The following is a 21,228-nucleotide window of genomic DNA, read 5'->3' as shown; positions in this document are numbered from 1 at the left end:
ACCTCCAAAAAAGTTTAAAGTCCAGCTATGGGACACTATAACACTTTGCCCAAAAGGTGCTGTTGTTCTTATACATTTGCATCCAGGAAGACCCTCTCCAGAAGGTGCACCCCAATCTATCTCAGAGTAGTAGGTACTTCTGTCTGATGTCAACCAGAGCAACTGTTGCAGTAACACAATATATAGTTACATATATTCACTTGGAGCACAACACAGAATCCTAGAATTGGAAGAGACCAAAAGAGCCATCAAGTCCAATCTCCTGCCATTTAGGAATGCACAATCAAAGTAGTTTGAAGCCATTGTTCCGCGTCCTAGTCTCCAAGGAAGCAGAAAACAAGCTTGCTCCCTCCTCCCTGTGGCTTCCTCTCACATATTTATACATGGCTATCATATCTCCTCTCAGCCTTCTCTTCTTCAGGCTAAACATGCCCAGTTCCCTAAGCCGCTCCTCATAGGGCTTGTTCTCCAGACCCTTGATCATTTTAGCCGCCCTCCTCTGGACACATTCCAGCTTGTCAATATCTCTCTTGAATTGTGGTGCCCAGAATTGGACACAATATTCCAGATGTGGTCTAACCAAAGCAGAATAGAGGGGTAGCATTACTTCCTTAGATCTAGACACTATGCTCCTATTGATGCAGGCCAAAATCCCATTGGCTTTTTTTTGCCGCTACATCACATTGTTGGCTCATGTTTAACTTGTTGTCCACGAGGACTCCAAGATCTTTTTCACACGTACTGCTCTCGAGCCAGGCGTCACCCATTCTGTATCTTTGCATTTCATTTTTTCTGCCAAAGTGGAGTATCTTGCATTTGTCACTGTTGAACTTCATTTTGTTAATTTTGGCCCATCTCTCTAATCTATCAAGATCGTTTTGAATTCTGCTCCTGTCCTCTGGACTATTGGCTATCCCTCCCAATTTGGTGTCGTCTGCAAACTTGATGATCATGCCTTCAGTTTGTTGAAATATATTCAAACTGCTATGGGTTTTGTGGTGTAGCAACCTGTCTCTTTTAATGTTATTTTCTGCATGTGGCACCAAAGTTTTTGTTAAAGCAATGCCCAGAAACACATCTACTTAGTTGACCAAGGTATGCCTGTGTAGAGATCCAGATCAAAATGTTTCTTGACTTAAACACCAAACATATTAACATTTTGCCATCTGAATATTGAATTTGGTTGTTTATTCACATACTTAGAAAATATTTACTGCTTTCCATACAGAAGAAACTTCACTTTAATCTCCTAGATGGGCATATTAGAATGGCTTTTCTACATCATTAATTCATCCAGTTGCTTTTTATATGGATTTTTTTTACTGAAATCTGTTACATTTCAGGAGATTCAAAGCAATAAAAGATACCCCCATAAACCATAAATCCCTACAAGGTTTATATCTGATAAGCCGTAATGCTATTGCCCTTCCACTCACAGTAGGACTTGGTGGGAAATGGGCAAAAATATGTAAGCACTGAATACCTGTGTTTAATATAGCAAGGGAGAATTAATTACTACAAAAATGAAAAAGACATGGGCAATATATGTGAACCTGTACCAGAAAATGAGTATCTCTGAAGAACTGGAAAGGTAAATCAGAAAAAATATCTTTTTTTTCTAGAATGAGTTTATCCATACAAACTATGGATAACGCATTCAAGATCATTCTCTTTCCAAAATAAAACTAGATAATAACCTCCTTGCCATAAGTTTTCCTAATAATCTACCACTCACAGACCAGACTGACAGATGCCACCTCTTCTTACACAATGATATACTTTTAAGGAATAGGTGTATAACCTTGGGTGCCTGTACCAGAAATGCATTGTATCTTCTATGTATTAAGGATGAATACTCAGAATAAACCTTGAGGGATTTTCTAAATATTCAATTTAAGGCAGAAAGTCCATAGTGACAGTTCTCCTTCCTGTGCTTTTCTCCCCAAAGCAAAGTAAGACTCATGCAAGAAGGAAAGAGCACCAAGCAAAAGAGGCCCAAGGGATGACAGGAAAAGCTGTTTGGCCTGTGTGAAATGGAATATGATGTTCAGAACATTTCTTCACATAGGGGAACAGGCGACAGAATGCTTGAGGCAAAATTTTGATCCACCGAAGGGCCCAGTAGGTTATAAAAAGCTGTCAAGGCATTATTCAAGGACAACATTTCTCATTGGGACATATCTGAAGACCATTACAGAATTCTTGATATTGCCTCAAAAAGGCACAGGTTTGATTTAAAATCCAGGATCTAAAACCATCTCTTCCACTCCATACAGCAAAAGTATATGGAAGAGGAACTGTGCAAAGTACATTCATACTACTGCCAGAAGACAAGTAGCAACTATAAATTGTTATAAACTTTTTTTTCCTTCCTCATATCAGTTCTAATTTGGTGGATATACCTGGTTCCAATAGGTGTGAGCAAGATGGAAATGAAGAAAGCACTAAACCTGAATATGAATCCACTATAACAGTGGTTCCCAACCTTTTTTTGACCAGGGACCACTTTGATAAGGACTGCTTTGACCAGGGACCACTTTGACAAGGGACCACTCTCCAACATTAGTACCAAAAGGATTACGAATCAGTTTTTGATCCACTTTAGAGTTGGTTTGGGGTGCTGCTTCAGAAAATTGCATTGGATAAACCACATCAGCTCTAGTTTCTGATACAGAACATATGCCATGGTCAGCAACAGGGAAGGAGTGGCAGGTGGCACGAAAGAAGCAGAAATAAAATAAAATAAAAAGGAAGGAGGCTCACGGACCATATTTTCATCCTCGCACCTCACTGGTGGTCCACGGCCCACAGGTTAAGAACTACTGCACTAGAAGAAGGAAGTGCTCGATTCCTGACTTTCAGCTCTGAGCAAAATCCTACAGAGCTAACAAACCCCTTAACTACAGCATGCACTGTGAAGTATTCCCCAGATAAGTCCCTGTCTCAGAAATCTATTCCAAAAGTTCCTCCAGAGCTAATTTCGATGTAGCAATAAGACCACAGCTTCTGATGTAACAGTTAAAACAGGGAAAGGGATCCTACTAATCATATATCTACTATCCTACATTCTGCCACACCGATCCTAATTCATACCAGTGAATGGCACAATTGTATTCAACCTCTGTGCATTCAATCTCAAGAGCAGAAATTTGGCACAGATTCTATGTGTGCACCAAAAGATGTGTTGATATATTTTAAGGTTTATTCGTCATGCCTTAACAACTCCCAGGGCATCATACAATAAAATTACAAATAGAAGACAGAATTTATACAGATGATATCAAAAGCAGCAAAATAAATCAATTAAATCCAACAGAGGCTTTAACATCAGGAAAATATGATTTGCAGTAGGAAAATATTAAACATATCACAATAATACTGAAAAACCCCAAATAGCAGAAACTTAGATGAATTACAGTATCTTGAGCAAAGCTTGATACTGTCACAATTTTTTTCATTAATAATTATGTAATACGTCAAACAACATGTTTTCATTTATAGGTTATTTTTACATCTTTAAATCCCAAATCTTCTAAAAAATATCCATATGTCATGTTCTAAAATAGCAAGTCAACATTGCTAATAACAGTAAAAACAAAATTAGCATTATCACAGCATTATTATAGACTGGTATATTACATTTTACATATTGTCCAAATCCTATTTTTTTAAGGAAAGTGTTACAGACAATTGCTATTTACAATTTGTTGTTACTTACAAGTTTAAACTGAAACTTTTGAAACAAAAGTGAATCAAGTGCTTTATAAATATAACTATCAACTGTCAAGGAGTGTAAATTATAGTCAGACACTCACTGCTTTTAATTCTGTACAACATACTTTAAAATATTTTATATAATCTATTTAATACAAATTTCAATCTAGCCATGCCATGGAAATAGCCAGGGGGAAAAAACAGTATCATGCCAGAAGTCATTTTTCAAACCTGTGACACAAGCAAAGATATATGAGCAGACACAAGTTACACAATATGTTCAGTACACAGTGACTGAACCCCTCTTTCTTATTTATTTCCAAGCAAGAAGGAAAGGCTCCTGTTGAGAGAGGCTTAAACCTTCCATCATTAATAATTCCCAAAATTCACCTCTAATGTGGATGGGAAGTACTGAAATCCTGCTATTGTTGCCAAATAAAGCTTCGACCCTCTTTAAAGATGCTGTGCAAGAGGGGTGGTAGTCAGGAATTATCCACTCAGGGGATTAAATAGCAGTTCCATCCGCTTACTTTAAAGTAAAAAAATTTAATAGAGCACTTAACTGCACATTACATTTTTAACACAGCATGAAGTTTAATCCCAGATTCTAGAGCAGGAAATTTCAAGACCAGTCTATCTCAACCAGGGTCCTTTTGAAAGGTTGCTGGGGGTTCCACAAGAAATCGTAACTTTAACTTTAAAAAGGCATTTTTAAGCTATTGATATAATAATTTTATTCCTGAGATCCCCGAAAATTATTTCAAGGATTCTTGGGGTAAAAAGGTTGACAAAGCTTGCTCTACCAGTGGTTCCCAACCTTTGTTCCTCCAGTTGTTTTGGACTGCAACTCCCAGAAATCCCAGCCAGTTTACCAGCTATTAGGAATTGTGGGAGCTTAAGTCCAAAACACCTGGAGAAGCAAAGGCTGGGAACCACTGCTTAGACTAATTTTAAAATGCTTGTTGCATCTTTTCACTTTTCTTAAGCCTAATCCTTGCAGTTAAAAACATGAAACATGAAGCAAAATTTCCAAAGCAAATCTCTCCTTGAGTTTATATCTTCTGAAAGTTCATATCTGCCTACAGATTATGCTCTCACTATCATCCTTAGAACTTCCTTAATTCTATAGCTTCTACAGAAGCTGTACACCCATTCCACTAGACCAGGGGTTCTCAAATATTTTTGAAGCAAATGTTTCTCATGGAGCCCCGAGAAATATCTATAGATAATAGTATATATATCAGGCATGGGCAAAACTTTTTGATGCATTGTGTTTTAAAATTTGACAGGCAGGCAAGGCCTGTGGCAGATAGATGGATAGCGTCTGTGTGAACTAATTGAGAGGGGAAAAAACCCATGAACAGATTCCTATGCATATGTAGTTTGTAGTGCGAAAAAAAAAGGGGGGGGGGATGCAAGAAAAAAAACAATATTGAAAATGAAGAACAATTTTAGCTAACCTAGTGTTTCAATGGAAGACCCCAGGGGACATCCAGTACAACCCCTTTCTGCACAATGAAAGCACTCCCCAACAGATGGCCACCTAGCTTTTGTAATAATAATAATAATAATAATAATAATAATAATAGCAGCAGCAGCAGCAATAGAAGCAACCCCTGGGCCATCCAGTTCAACTCCCTTCTGCCATGCAGAAAAAGCACAACCAAAATACCCCTTGAGTGGTGAGAGGGAAATAGGGGTTTGGAAGCAAGGAAGATAAGGAGGAAAGGATCTGGGTGGCAAGAGAGGTGGGGAAAAATGCTTTTGGGGGTGGGGAGAAAGACTTTTGAGGACAAGAGAGGGAGGGGGAGGGACAGGAAAGAGGAGGGGAAGCTTGGAAAGGGGAGGAGGGGGATGGAACCATACAGAGCCCCTCAATATGCCTCACAGAGCCCCAAAGGCTCTGCGGAGCTCACTTTGAGAACCACTGCACTAGACCAACGAGATCACAGACAACGTAGCTTTATAATGAGCACCTGTTTTTAGAATTGATTTGTGTGGAAAGACTAGTTGTGAGGGGAATGAGGACTGCTGCCATGAAAGCAGCTGAGTTTTGTTTTCAAAAGGTTTATCACTGAATGAATTAAAAACCAAGCACCATGAAGCTGAAACCTTGCTTTTCCCCCTCACCAGTTCCAATGTTCTTCTTTTGGTGAAATGATCAATCGTATTAAACAATAAAGCAACCGATTACAAACCCCAAGAAGCAGAGCACTGTGAGGTTAGCATTTTGTGTGGGAGTGGAACCAATGGAAAGAGAAGAAAGGGAAATAAAGTTAAGTTATATAGGGGATGAAAGCAAGGGAAGAGGAAGAAAAATGTCTGCAAAGCATAATGAGTGTGTAAAATAAAGAGTTACTATGAATGAATCTGAATTGGAATTGAATCAGAAACAAACAGGAACTGGTGGTCTAATCCCTACAATTTTAATACTATATACTAGATTTCTCTGCTCATTTCTATGAAGGCCTTTCTTCCTTCTGGACATTTAGAAATAGCTCCTCTTTGTGATACAGGAAATAATCTATCCAGACGATGAGATAACTTTCACACTCAATTTCTTATCTATATGTTTCTCTTCTTGTACTTTTTCCTCTTAGAAATAGATAGGGACAAAGTAATGTGGCAAAAACAACAGAGGAAGTCCATGCAGAGATAATGTCCTCTCCTTGCTCTCTCTGAATCCCTTGCACTTTTATTCAGGGAGTATCTCCTACTCACTGCCAGTGTGATAGTGTTCATTTCTACTCAACATATTAATTTCTCTCTTCCCCATATCAACTTGTTTTTGTTTTCCAGCACATTATGCAATTAGTATTCATACCTAGAGCTCATTGTTCTGATTGGTTTATTCTGAAATTCTTTGGTAGCTTTTCAAATACTAGAGGTTTCGTCAAAGTGCTCATGTATTCATCTTAAGAATGATTTGTCTATACAAGGACCAACACTTAGAACTAAACTTAGAAAATGGAGATGATAGTGATAAGACTTCATTAGTTTAATCACCAAAAATGCCCATCTAATGCGAACCAGCTAATGCTAAAGCTACTTACTGTCCAAAATCAAAGAACCTCAAATATATGGATTGGGATTTTGGAAGATTTTTTCCCCTCAACATCATTCGGTCTGTTTAAACTCTGAAATTTAACCTAATCTGAGAAGAGGAACAATAATACATGCGAAAAAGATCTTGGGAGTCTTAGTAGACAACTAAATAGTCGCAAACAAGAGTAAAGTTTTTGAATGGAGAATCAACATGTACAAAAATCCCATTTGTTCAATTAGTTTAGACAACTGGGATCAACGATAGAATGCATACAAATACTTTTAGGATACTACAATCAGATAGACCTTTGGTCTCATTCAGCATGGCTCTTACATCTTTTTAACGATAATCAATATCCAAACATGTGTTTGTTCTGATTTATTCATTCATTTATCCCTGGACAAATTTCCAGTATGGATGTAAAATGTATGACGTTTTCTTAATAGTTATTTTGTCTTCATTTGAAGAAGCAAATGTGCAGGTTCAAAGCGTCTAGGTCAGTCTTAAGGCTCTTAACCAACTTAACTAAATACTTACTAGTACACTCAGTTACTACAACAATTTATAAAGACATTTTAAATATTGAACTTAGTCTGTTATTGATTAAATAAGACATTATCATGTCAGAAACTGTAACTACTGAAATCTAAAGCACATAGTCTCATGTTGGGTCAAATTGGCTCAATACTCAATTTGTCTGGCTATCCTAAAGAATTAATAAAATCTACCCAGGCAAGTGAGCAGTTTAAGAGAATGAAGAGATCTCTTAATTTCTCCTCTGCTAATTCAGTTGGTTTTCAACTCCTCCCTCTACAATGAGCTCATGCAGCTGCTCATGGAGGGGCAGATTGCTCTACACCTCCTCCAGAAGTCTGTTTGATAGAAGACCATTTTACCAGAAGCCTGTGCTTTCACACTGGCCATTGTAGAAGGCTCTTCTTTTCATTTACTGTCTCTTTAGAAATACAAGATACAACCCTTCTAATATCCTAGTCATTTTGTGGGCTTCCTAGATTAATAAAACCTTATGATTGCATGAATACATAAATGTGAACCATTTTTTAAATTCCAGTACAGATTGCTCATCTAACCTCTCTGCACCCTTTATGGAATGCTCCTGAATGTCATGGCTATCCTTCAATTTGATACTGTGAGTTGGCAATATTTCACCTAGTCTACATCACTGTTAATATATTAGAGCCTGCAAACTTCAGTATTTGCTTTATTTATTTACTTTTTTTTATATCTCACCCTCTTTCTCATTGAGGGACTCAGAACGACTATAAAATACAGTAGAATCATAGAATCATAGAATCATAGAGTTGGAAGAGACCTCATGGGCCATCCAGTCCAACCCCCTGCCAAGAAGCTGGAATATTGCATTCAAATCACCCCTGACAAATGGCCATCCAGCCTCTGCTTAAAAGCTTCCAAAGAAGGAGCCTCCACCACACTCCGGGGCAGAGAGTTCCACTGCTGAACGGCTCTCACAGTCAGGAAGTTCTTCCTAATGTTCAGATGGAATCTCCTCTCTTGTAGTTTGAAGCCATTGTTCCGCGTCCTAGTCTCCAAGGAAGCAGAAAACAAGCTTGCTCCCTCCTCCCTGTGGCTTCCTCTCACATATTTATACATGGCTATCATATCTCCTCTCAGCCTTCTCTTCTTCAGGCTAAACATGCCCAGTACTAAGGCCCGTCACTGCGAACATGTTCTGAAACCACAGAACAAGATTTTTATTCTGTACATAAAGCACTCTGAGAGTCAGATAAATTATTTGTTAGTCACACTATTTGTTAGATCACACTATTTGTTAGATCACCCATCCTTGTACATTGTTGCATTTCTACTCTCCCATAACTCCTTCCCACCCTTGCATGTGTATAAATCTCCGACAAAGGCTATTCTCCATACATTAACCAAGTGGGTGGCAATAATGAAAGTTTCTACGTCAGTCCTTAAGACCTTTCAATCCAAATCTTATGGTTAGTCCTGACTAGAGTTGATCCACTAAACCAGTAAGATTTATATATGTGTCGACTATTCAATAATTGACTGAATACCCTAGTTGGAATTAACCAACAGGATTCCAGTATTTATTGTTCCTGGAAATTTTCACAAATATCAAGTGATGTATAAGTTTGTTCAAGAAGTATCTGTGCCTCAAGAAAAGACACTCAGAAAAAAGTCTATTCAGAAATAAGAACCCATCATTTCAAATGCATTTACTCCCAAGAAATCAAGTAATACAGTAAAAGACTGGCATTCCTTGAATATACAGAGAACACTCCACAGATAGGACCTATGTATCTGCTCATCTATCTTCTATCTATGTATATAATAAAGGTGAAAGTTTGTATGCGGCGGACAAAAGTGTGGCGGTGCGACGGGAGGAGTATGTGCCAGCGTTTTGATTGGCCAGCCTGAAAGTTGCAAGATTCCGATTGGCTGGGCAGCGGTGCTATTTGCATATGGTCTCTGATTGGCCAGCTTCAATAAGAGCCCCAGGTGGAGAAAAGAGTTCATGGCAGAAACAGGGACATGAGAAGGAAATTTGCATGTGGTCTCTGATTGGCCAGCCTCAATTCCAAGATTCCGAGATGACAAAGAGAGGAAAGGAAAAGGCCAGAGGGGGCTGAGTCAGACAATTACCAATACAGACCAGACTTGGCACACAGAGCCCCCATGACCCACTCAACATCCTACTGCAGTTTGGAGGAGGAGGAACCATGGATGATGGGACTTGCAGTACCATCACTCACATTCTGAGACCGCTGTTAACCTCATCCAATGACTGATCAGGACCAAACTTGGCACATAGACCTCTCATGACCCACTTTACGTCCTGGTGTGGTTTGGCCAGGGATGGACCATGGATTATGGGACTTGCAGTACCTTTGCTCAATTCTTGAGACCACTGCAACCCTCATCCAATTACCGATAAAGACCAAACTTGGCACACTGAGTCTCCATGATCCACTCTACATCCTGGTGCGGTTTGGAGGAGGATGCACCATGGATGATGGGACTTGCAATACCTGCACTCCCTTCCTAAGACCATTACAACTGCTAACAATGATGGATCAGGACCACAATTTACACAGAGAGCCCGCATGACCCACTCTACATCCTTGTGCGGATTGGAAGAATTTCACTATGGATGATGGGACTTGCAGTCACTTCACTCACGTCCTGAGACCACTGAGACCCTCGCCAATGACTGATCAAGACCAAACTTGGCACACAGAGTCCCCATGACCCACTCTACATCCTGGTGCACTTTCGAGGAGGACAGACCATGGATGATGGTCTGGGAAGGGAGTACGTCCACTCCCTTCCGAAGACTGCTGCAACCCTTACTAATGTCTGATCAAGACCAAACTTGGCACACAGAGCCACCTTGACCCACTCTACATCCTGGTGCACTTTCAAGGAGGACAGACCATGGATGATGGAACTTCAAGTACCTCCACTCCCTTCCCAAGATTGCTGCAACCCTCATCTAATGACCAATCTAGACCAAACTTGGCACACAGAGCCCCCATGACCCACTCTACATCCTGCTTCAGTTTTGAAGGAGGGTTGACCATGGATTATGGGACTTGCAGTACGTTTACTCACTTACTGAAACCACTGCGACCCTAATCCAATGACTGATCAAGACCAAACTTGGCATACAGAACCGCCATTACCCACTTTCTCTAATAACCCGGGCAGCGCCGGGTCCCCAAGCTAGTATATAATAAAAGTCAAAACTTGTATGCGGTGGATGTATGGCGGTGTATGTGCCGGCTTTCTGATTGGCCAGCCTGAAAGTTCCAAGATTCTGACTGGCTGCTGCTGTGGTGCTATTTGCATATGGTCCCTGATTGGCCTGCTTCAACAGGAGCCCCTGGTGGAGAAAAGGGTTCATGACAGAAACGGGGACATGACAGAAGGAAATTTGCATATGGTCTCTGATTGGCCTGCCTCAATTCCAAGATTCCGAGATGACAAAGAGAGGAATGGAAAGGCCGGGGGCTGGGTCAGAACACTCCCAATACAGACCAGACTTGGCACACAGAGCACACAAAACCCACTCTACATCCTACTGCAGTTTTGAGGAGGATGAACCATGGATGATGGGACTTGCAGTACCATCACTCACATTCTGAGACCGCTGTTAACCTCATCCAATGACTGATCAGGACCAAACTTGGCACATAGACCTCTCATGACCCACTTTACGTCCTGGTGCAGTTTGGCTGGGGATGGACCATGGATTATGGGACTTGCGGTACCTTTGCTCAGTTCTTGAGACCACTGCAACCCTCATCCAATTAGCGATAAAGATCAAACTTGGCACACTGAGTCTCCATGATGCACTCTAAATCCTGGTGCAGTTTGGAGGAGGATGCACCATGGACGATGGGACTTGCAATACCTGCACTCCCTTCCTAAGACCATTACAACTGCCAACAATGTTGGGTCAGGACCACAATTTACACAGAGAACCTGCATGACCCATTCTACATCCTGGTGCGGTTTGGAAGAATTTGTGAATGGATGATGGGACTTGCAGTCACTTCACTCACTTCCTGAGACCACTGAGACCCTCGCCAATGACTGATCAAGACCAAACTTGGCACACAGAGTCCCCATGACCCACTCTACATCCTGGTGTACTTTCGAGGAGGATAGACCATGGATGATAGGACTTCAAGTACCTCCACTCCATCCCAAGATTGCTGCAACCCTCATCTACTGACCGATCAAGAAGAAACTTGGCACACACAACCCCCATGACCCACCCTACATCCCGGTGCTGTTTGAAGGATGGACGATGGATGATGGGACTTGCAGTACCTTCACTGACTTCCTGAAACCATAACGACACTCATCCAAAAACCAATAAAGACCAAACTTGCCACAGAGAGCCCCCATGGCCAACTGAACATTCTGGTGAGGTTTGGGGGAGTACAGACTATGGATGATGGGACTTCAAGTATCTCCACTTCCCAAGACCTCTGCAACCCTCATCTAATGTCCGATCAAGACCAAACTTGGCACACAGAGCCCCCATGACCCACTCTACATCCCGATGCTGTATGGAGGAGGATGGCCGATGGATGATGGGACTTCCAGTACCTTCACTCACTTTCTGAAACCACAGCGACACTTATCCAAATACCAAGAAAGACCAAACTTGGCACAGAGAGCCCACTTGGCCAACTCAACACTCTGGTGAGGTTTGGGGGAGAACAGAGTATGGATGATGGGACTTCAAGTACTTCCACTCACTTCCCAAGACCTCTGCAACACTCATCCAATGACCAATGAAGACCAAATTGGCACACAGAGCCCCCATGACGCACTCTACATCCTGCTGAAGTTTGGAGGAGTGTTGACCATGGATGATGGGACTTGCAGTACCTTTACTCACTTACTGAAACCACTGCTACCCTCATCCAATGACTGATAAAGACCAAACTTGGCACACAGAGCCCCCATGACCACTCTATATCCTGCTGCTGTTTGGAGGAGGGTGGACCATGGATGATGGGACTTCAAGTATCTTCACTCACTTCCTGAAAACAATGCAACCATCATCCAATGACCAATAAAGACCAAACTTGGCATACAGAACCACCATTACCCACTTTCTCTAATAACCCGGGCAGTGTCGGGTCCCCAAGCTAGTATGTAATAAAATCCTTTGAGTGGGATGAACAGAACTCCCCCACTCTTTCTACATTTCCTTAGTGATTACTAGTGATTGAAAACCTAATTTAGAAGTTATGCTTTTAATGTTTGAATCCTCTTTTCCCCCTATCTTCAAGAGGGGAAAAAAGGACCCAACCAATTACTGTCCAGGAAGCCTGACATCTATATCAGGAAAGACTCTAGAGCAGATCATTGAGGCCACAGTCTGTAATCACTTTAAAAAGAATGCTGTGACCAACAAAAGTCAACATGGGTTTCTCAAAAACAAGTCATGCCGGAGTAATCCATAGAGTTACAAGTTTAGTAAATGAAGGGAGTGCTGTGGATGCAGCGTATCTTGACTTCAATAAGGCCTTTGACAAGGTCCCCCGTGATATCTTACAAACAAACTAGTAAAATGTGGGCTAGACAATACAACTATTATAGAATCATAGAATCAAAGAGTTGGAAGAGACCTCATGGACCATCCAGTCCAACCCCCTGCCAAGAAGCAGGAATATTGCATTCAAATCACCCCTGACAGATGGCCATCCAGCCTCTGTTTAAAAGCTTCCAAAGAAGGAGCCTCCACCACACTCCGGGGCAGAGAGTTCCACTGCTGATCGGCTCTCACAGTCAGGAAGTTCTTCCTCATGTTCAGATGGAATCTCCTCTCTTGTACTTTGAAGCCATTGTTCCGCGTCCTAATCTCCAAGGAAGCAGAAAACAAGCTTGCTCCCTCCTCCCTGTGGCTTCCTCTCACATATTTATACATGGCTATCATATCTCCTCTCAGCCTTCTCTTCTTCAGGCTAAACATGCCCAGTTCCCTAAGCCGCTCCTCATAGGGCTTGTTCTCCAGACACTTGATCATTTTAGTCGCCCTCCTCTGGACACATTCCAGCTTGTCAATATCTCTCTTGAATTGTGGTGCCCAGAATTGGACACAATATTCCAGATGTGGTCTAACCAAAGCAGAATAGAGGGGTAGCATTACTTCCTTAGATCTAGACACTATGCTCCTATTGATGCAGGCCAAAATCCCATTGGCTTTTTTTGCCGCCACATCACATTGTTGGCTCATGTTTAACTTGTTGTCCACGAGGACTCCAAGATCTTTTTCACACGTACTGCTCTCGAGCCAGGCGTCTCCCATTCTGTATCTTTGCATTTCATTTTTTCTGCCAAAGTGGAGTATCTTGCATTTGTCACTGTTGAACTTCATTTTGTTAGTTTTGGCCCATCTCTCTAATCTGTCAAGATCGTTTTGAATTCTGCTCCTGTTCTCTGGACTATTGGCTATCCCTCCCAATTTGGTGTCGTCTGCAAACTTGATGATCCTGCCTTCTAACCCTTCATCTAAGTCATTAATAAAGATGTTGAACAGGACCGGGCCCAGGACGGAACGCTGCGGCACTCCGCTCGTCACTTCTTTCCAGGATGAAGAGGAAGCATTGGTGAGCACCCTCTGGGTTCATCCATTTAACCAATTACAGATCCACCTCACCGTAGTTTTGCCTAGCCCACATTGGACTAATTTCCTTGCCAGAAGGTCATGGGGGACCTTGTCAAAGGCCTTACTGAAATCCAGGTACGCTACATCCATGGCATTCCCCTCATCTACCCAGCTTGTAACTATCGAAAAAAGAGATCAGATTAGTCTGGCATGACTTGTTTTTGATAAATCCATGTTGACTATTAGAAATGACCGCATTTGTTTCTAAGTGTTTGCAGACCACTTCCTTAACAATCTTTTCCAGAATCTTGCCTGGTATTGACGTGAGGCTGACTGGACGGTAGTTGTTTGGGTCATCCTTTTTTCCCTTCTTGAAGATTGGGACCACATTGGCCCTCCTCCAATCTTCTGGAACTTCTCCCGTTCTCCAAGAACTCTCAAAGATGGTTGCCAATGGTTCCGAAATGACTTCCGCTAGTTCCTTCAATACTCTTGGGTGTAGTTGATCTGGCCCTGGGGACTTGAACTCATTTAGAGCGGCCAGGTATTCCTGTACGACTTGTTTCCCAATTTGGAGTTGGAAGTCCTCAAATCCCTCATCCACTCCGTCTTGCTGAGGTTGAAGATGACTTTCTTTTTGTGAGAAGACCGAGGCAAAGAAGGTATTTAGTAGTTCTGCCTTTTCCCTATCCCCTGTCAGCATTGCCCCATCTTCTCCTCGAAGAGGCCCTATCGCCTCCTTGTTTTTCCTTTTTCTACTGACATAAGAAAAGAATCCCTTTTTATTGTTTTTAATGTCCCTGGCAAGCCTGAGCTCGTTTTGTGCTTTAGCCTTGCGGACCTTTTCCCTACAGCTGTTGGCTATTTGTTTGAATTCTTCTTTGGTGATTTCTCCCTTTTTCCAGTTCTTGTGCTTGTCTCTTTTGTGTCTCAGCACAGTTAGAAGTTCTTTGGACATCCATTCTGGCTTCTTTGCACTTGTCCTATTTTTTCTTTTTGTTGGCACGGTTTGCAACTGCGCCTTGAGCATTTCACTCTTGAGAAACTCCCATCCATCCGTAACTCCCTTGTCTTTTAGTATCTGTGTCCACGGAATGCTGCTCAGTGTTTCCTTCATTTTTTGGAAATCAGCTCTCCTAAAGTCCAAAATGCGGGTTTGACTTGTCTTAGTTTCGGCCTTTCTTTGTACCTCAAATTGCAGGAGCACATGGTCACTTGCCCCTAAGGATCCTACCACTTCAACCACATCGATCAGGTCCTCCACATTTGTTAGGATGAGATCAAGAGTAGCCAATCCCCTTGTTGCCTATTAGGTGGACTGTTAATTGTTTGATCGCCAACAGTTGCTCTTCATCCTGGAAAGAAGTGACTAGTGAAGTGCCGCAGGATCCTGTCATGGGCCCAGTGCTTTTCAACATCTTTATTAATGACTTGGATGAAGATTTAGAGAGCATGCTCATCAAGTTTAAAGATGACACCAAACTGGGAGGGGTAGCTACGAGTCAAGAAGACAGGATCGTAATTTTTAAAGTCATTAACAGATTAGAGAGCGTAGCTGGGTCAAAACTAACAAAATAAATTTCAACAAGGAGAAATGTAGGGAAAAAAATTCACAAACACATGATGGGTGATGCCTGGCTTGAAAAAAGATCTTGGAATCTTTGTGGACAACAATCTGAACATGAGCCAACAGTGTGATGCGGCAGCTAAAAAAAAGCCAATGAGATTTTAGGCTGCATCAAAGGAGTATAGTGTCTAGATCAATGAAAGTAATGGTGCCCCTCTATTCTGCTTTGGTCAAACCTCACCTAGAATACTGTGTCCAATTCTGGGCACCACAAATTAAGAGAGATATTGTCAAGCGAAAATGTGTCCAAAGGAGAGCAACTAAAATGATCAAAGGTATGGAAACCATGCCCTATGAGAAGTGGCTTAAAAGAGCTGAGTCGCCTGAGGGCTGAGAAGGGCGGTATACAAATACAGTAAAGAAATAAATATTTAGCTTGCAGAGCATACATAATAGCCATGTTTAAATATTGGAAAGGCTGCCATAAGGAAGGAGGAGCACAGGCTTGTTAAACCAACTGGCCATCTAAAGACCATGGGGTCTGCTTATAGATGAAAAAATTCCAGAAATGTTAAAACTTTTCCTTCCATTTGTTTTGGGGGAAAACAGTATTTTGGGGAAACATGAAAATAAAGTATTTGCAACCTTACATAAAGTCACTTTTTAACAACAGGAATATAAAGTAAATTATGCATTACTTGATATTGCACGTGTCCATCATGTTTCATACATTAACAATATAATTTACTCACAACTGAACTTTTTAAATTAGTTTTTGTTAAAAACGGAGATACATGGTCTTAAACCAGTAGAACTACTGCAACTATAAGAAATGTGGAGTACGTAAAAAAAACCCTATTAAAAACAAAATAATCTGGCAGTATTTTGCCCCCATAGTTCTCCATAGTATCAAGCAGCTACAACGCATTCATTCTCATAAAAAGAACTGAGGAAAGGAAGCCAAGAAAGGAATTGTAATTATCTGATATTGGATGTGGTATTACATAACCTTTAGAAATTATTTGGGGACAGTAAATATGTACACACCTTTTGCAAACAGGACAGGCTTTGTCTGATTTTTTTCCCCATACTTTTTACAATCTTGGCCAACTAACAGCTCTAAGTTACTATTACCATCTAAATAACACACCTGAGACCCAGAGTGTAGTCTGTCTAGAGAAGGAGGAAGTGGTTGTGATAAGATTTCCCCTGTCGCCTTGGTACTGGAGACACCTCCCAAGTTCCAGATCAAGAAGAAAGTTATGATTGGATCTCTCTAGCTACAAATCTCTCCCAACGGTAGTATGACATAAGCATTCTCTGTATTAGGTTCTTGTGGGTTTTTTCGAGCTATATGGCCATGTTCTAGAGGCATTTTTCCTGACATTTTGCCTGCATCTATGGCAAGCATCCTCAGAGGTAGTGAGGTGACCTCTGAGGCCTCTAGAACATGGCCATATAGCCCGAAAAAACCCACAAGAACCTAGTGATTCCAGCCATGAAAGCCTTCGACAATACATTCTCTGTATTACTCCAAATGCTAGTGGCTCTAGGATATCTTTAGATATGAAGTAGAAAAACATTTTTGCATATTTGAGCAATACACAGTTTTCAAATTTTGCTTTGTCTGGAAATTGGGGCTTATATCCAAGTAGACATACATAGCCTTTGGTAGACAAACATCTCAATATGCACAAACTACATATACAAATGGCTATATATGTGCAAAGGAATGCACAAATATCTGGCCTCCAACTGCCCAACATACACCTGATTTGGCAACAAAAAGGTTGTGCACTCCTGCTCCAGGCAGTCATGGAAAGACTTAAGAAAACAATTCATTGCTTTATAAAGCTCATTAGCCACAATATGTTGCTGATACTACTTTCATAACCAATAGGTTCTGTAGGAAATAACAGCCATTTTCTACAGTAAAGTAGGTTTTGCTGAGAAATTTTTGACTTCAAAATTACTCAGTATCTTTCCAAGAGAGTTAACAAAGAAGAACCATCTTGTGGACTTTCATATGAAAACATCTAAAATAAATCTAAGTTTATGGAACCATATGTTTATGGCCCAATCAAACTTAACATTCTAGAAATCCATGTCAAACCAGAGATTCCTTTGAAGCCTTCCTTGCCACAATGCTTCCTTTTAAAACATCTGACAGTGTTAAAATTCTTCTCAACTACCTTGTATTATACTATCAAAATGAACAACACCGTACTTTAAAATTTAAAACAAAAGTATTGAAAAAATTTTCCTCTAAAAAGGAACAATCTTTGAGCAACCTTTGTGGAATCATATGAATGTTTTGGCAAACTAGAAGGCCACATACAGCTCTCAAACTTTGAACACTGGCAGCTTATCACAGCAGCTAAAACAGATGTTTGAGTATAGTATGAATAATGAATGTTTTCTGAACACAAATGTTCAGAGTAGCAAACTAATTTGCACTGCTCCAACTATTCTAACAAAATTAGTAGGGGAAGGCGTTACATAAATAAAAATCTTCGAGTGCAAGTAAAGCAGCATAAATATTAATGCAGAAAACACAATACATTTATCTAATACAGGTTGAATATCCCTTGTTATTCAAAATGCTTGGGACCAGAATTATATTGGATTTCAGATATTTCTCAAAATTTTGGAATTCCTACATTTACACATATGTACATAATGTGATATCACAAAGATGAGACCCTAGTCTAAATATCAAATTCATTTATATTTCATGTAAAACTTCTCAATTGTTTCCTCAGTTTCTCAAGTCACTCCTGACACGAATTTTTTTTAACAGAGGTATAGATATTTTTATTAGTATTGACATAGATATTCTTATAGGCGTATAGATATTATTATTATAATTGATATGATATTGCTATTATTATTACAGAGGTATAGATATTTTATTATTATAGGCATATAGGTATTATAGGCATATAGGTATTATATTATTATTATTATAAATATCTTTATATAGATATTAACAGACAAAAATTATTATAATCTTACAGATATTATTATAGGCATCTAGATATTATTATTACAGACATGCAGATATTATTATAGACATATAGATATTATTATAATAGACAGAGTCCCCGGTGGCGCAATGGGTTAAACCCTTGTGCTGGCAGAACTCAAGACCGACAGGTCGCAGGTTCGAATTCGGGGAGAAGCGAATGAGCTCCCTCTATCAGCTCCAGCTCCTCATACGGGGACATGAGAAGCCTCCCACAAGGATGATAAAAACATCAAATCATCTGGGCATCCCCTGGGCAACGTCCTTGCAGACGGCCAATTCTCTCACACCAGAAGCAACTTGCAGTTTCTCAAGTCGCTCCTGACACGACAAAAAAAATTTATAATAGACCTATTGATATTATTATTACAGACATAAATATTATTATTAAAGACTGATAGATATTATTATTGTAGATATTGTAGCCCAGGGTTGCTATAAAGTAAAAATGGATGGCCATGTGTCTGGAGTTTTTTGACAGCATTTCCTGTTTTTGTCCTTTCTTTGAGTACTGGACTTCATTTCCCAGAATTCCTTCCCATAACTCAATATGGGTGAGCTTTCTGGCAGTTGAAGTGTGTAGAGATGTGTGTGTGTGTGTGTGTGTGTGTATATACACAGACACACAGAATCCCTCCCGTGTGAGTTCCCAGGCAGCCATGAGGTAAATCGAAGGAAAAGGAGGGGAGGGGTGGATCTGGAGGAGAGTGCTCTCTCTCTCTATCTTTCCTTCCTTTCTCCCCTCTCTCCTCTGTCGGAATTTTTAAAATGCCCAAGCAACAATGCAGTGGGAGAAAAGGAAGGAAGGAAGGCAACCAAGCAGCACCTCCAGGAGGAAGAACAGGCTGGCTCTAGGTGTGAGGAGGAGGAGAATGCTGCCTCTCTTTCTCTCACGGCTGGCAAGAAAGAGGTGAAATGCTTTGGACCAGAAGTGTTTGGGAGGGGAGAGGCAAGGGCTTGCGAAAAGGATCCATGGGCCACCTTTCCCGCCCTCTCTCAAGCAGTTCTCTCTCTTAGCTGTTGGTTTTTTTCCCCCTTGTGCAGGAAGGGCCGGGGCAAGGAGGGTGTCGTTTTAACGCATGCTCTGTATAGTCATTTAGCTTTGTGGCAGATTAAGTTATTTCCAGTTAATTTTTTTTTTGTTTTTGTGTGTGTGTGTGAAGAACATAGATTGCTTTGTGCGATGCAAGGCCAGAAAGTTATTTTTGTTCTTTACAATATGTTCTGTCTACTTGATCTTTATGAAACAAATTGCATTTGTCTTGTGTTCAAATTTGATGTCAATTCATCCAGTGGTTATTGAGTTCTGTTAATCCCACAAACGAACATTACATGTTTATTTATATAGATGTGCCTTCAAGATGCTTGCCAACCCTATGAATTTCACAGGATCATGACATCTAGGATCCAAGCTGGGGAAAGTAGCACCAAAATATGCTTAGGACGGCTTCTATATCACTCAACTTGTATCCGAATGTCTAATCTCCCATAACTTCCTCCTATTCTTGTATGAGTATATCTGACAGCCTCAGTCCCCCACATCTGATGAGCACAGAACCCTATACCTGGGTGGAAGTGAAAAATTGCAAATTAAGAAATTGTCCTATTTTTACCTGCGAAAACAACTTTCTGGGACTTTATAGGTTCTCTAGCATGATTCAAGAGTATATTGAATTCTCCTTCTCTAGAGGTTTTTAAGCAGAGGTTAGATGGCCATATGTTGGGGGTGCTTTGATTGTATGTTCCTGCTTGGCAGGGGGTTGGATGGCTCTTGTGGTCTCTTCCAACTCTATGATTCTCTGACACTATGGTCAATATCTGCTGGAAGCTGATCACAGAATTAAATTAGAGGATGGAGAGATTCTGTTCCTCCAATATAACCAGAGAAAGCTGACTACAGAATCACCTGGAGAACCTAGAGATTTCTAGAGAGGAGACATTAATCAAATCCATGAATAAACAAATCCACCAAAAACAAAACAAACGTGAAGGGTCAATAATATATTCCCTTGCAACCCTTCCCACCCCTTTTACAAAATCTGTCACTGCAAAGAAGAGATTGCCAGTGATACAGAAGGATAACCTGAAAGTTGTACACTGCTAACATTAATATGGCATGCATTTTCTTATAAAACATCATCCACTACCAAAAATGAAAAATTTCTTCCTAACTTCATCAACACTGAGGTTTCGAAAACTCCATTTCTGAATGAATTAGGAAATATTAATGACTTTTTAAAAAAATCATTTTAATTTAAGTAGTATACACTGATGGCTACCTGGAGTTCTGCAAGATACAAGAATAATAATCCATTTAAAAAAAAACCAAAACAACCCACAAATCTTCACATTTGGAATGAAGGGACGAAGAAAACATACAGTTGTCGAAATGCTGGTGTTCAGTAACTAAAAAAGAACAGCTGTTACAAATTTTTATCAAAATACACAACTCCAATTAAGCTAGGGAAATAGTTATGGACAGCAACCTTGCTCTGTGTTGCCACTTATTAAACAGAAGTAATCAGGAGATTGAGAAGCGAACTGAATGCAACAAGTTATTTCAGTTTTTGATTTGATACAGTTCTCACTGAGAATATAGGGACTACTACAAGAGTAAAACCTGCATTCACATTACGTGTTGGAAATAAATAATATAGATATAGCCTCATTACCAGACTTAAACTTCTAGAGGTGTGTTCATTTTTTTAAAAAGCAATCAACTTCACTATCATACCTCCCAA

General features: G+C 40.4%; 1 protein-coding gene across 7 annotated transcripts in view; it reads right to left on the bottom strand.

Annotated features, from left to right (window-relative positions):
- The window catches only part of SIPA1L1 (signal induced proliferation associated 1 like 1), a 181,784-nt gene that overhangs the window by 143,197 nt on the left and 17,359 nt on the right, over positions 1-21,228 (bottom strand). The window lies entirely within an intron of this gene.

This window comes from Anolis sagrei, chromosome 1 (assembly GCF_037176765.1).
Source record: "Anolis sagrei isolate rAnoSag1 chromosome 1, rAnoSag1.mat, whole genome shotgun sequence".
Taxonomy (NCBI): domain Eukaryota; kingdom Metazoa; phylum Chordata; class Lepidosauria; order Squamata; family Dactyloidae; genus Anolis; species Anolis sagrei.
Note: the sequence above shows the minus strand (reverse complement) of the source record. Positions and strands in the feature narration are given on the sequence as shown.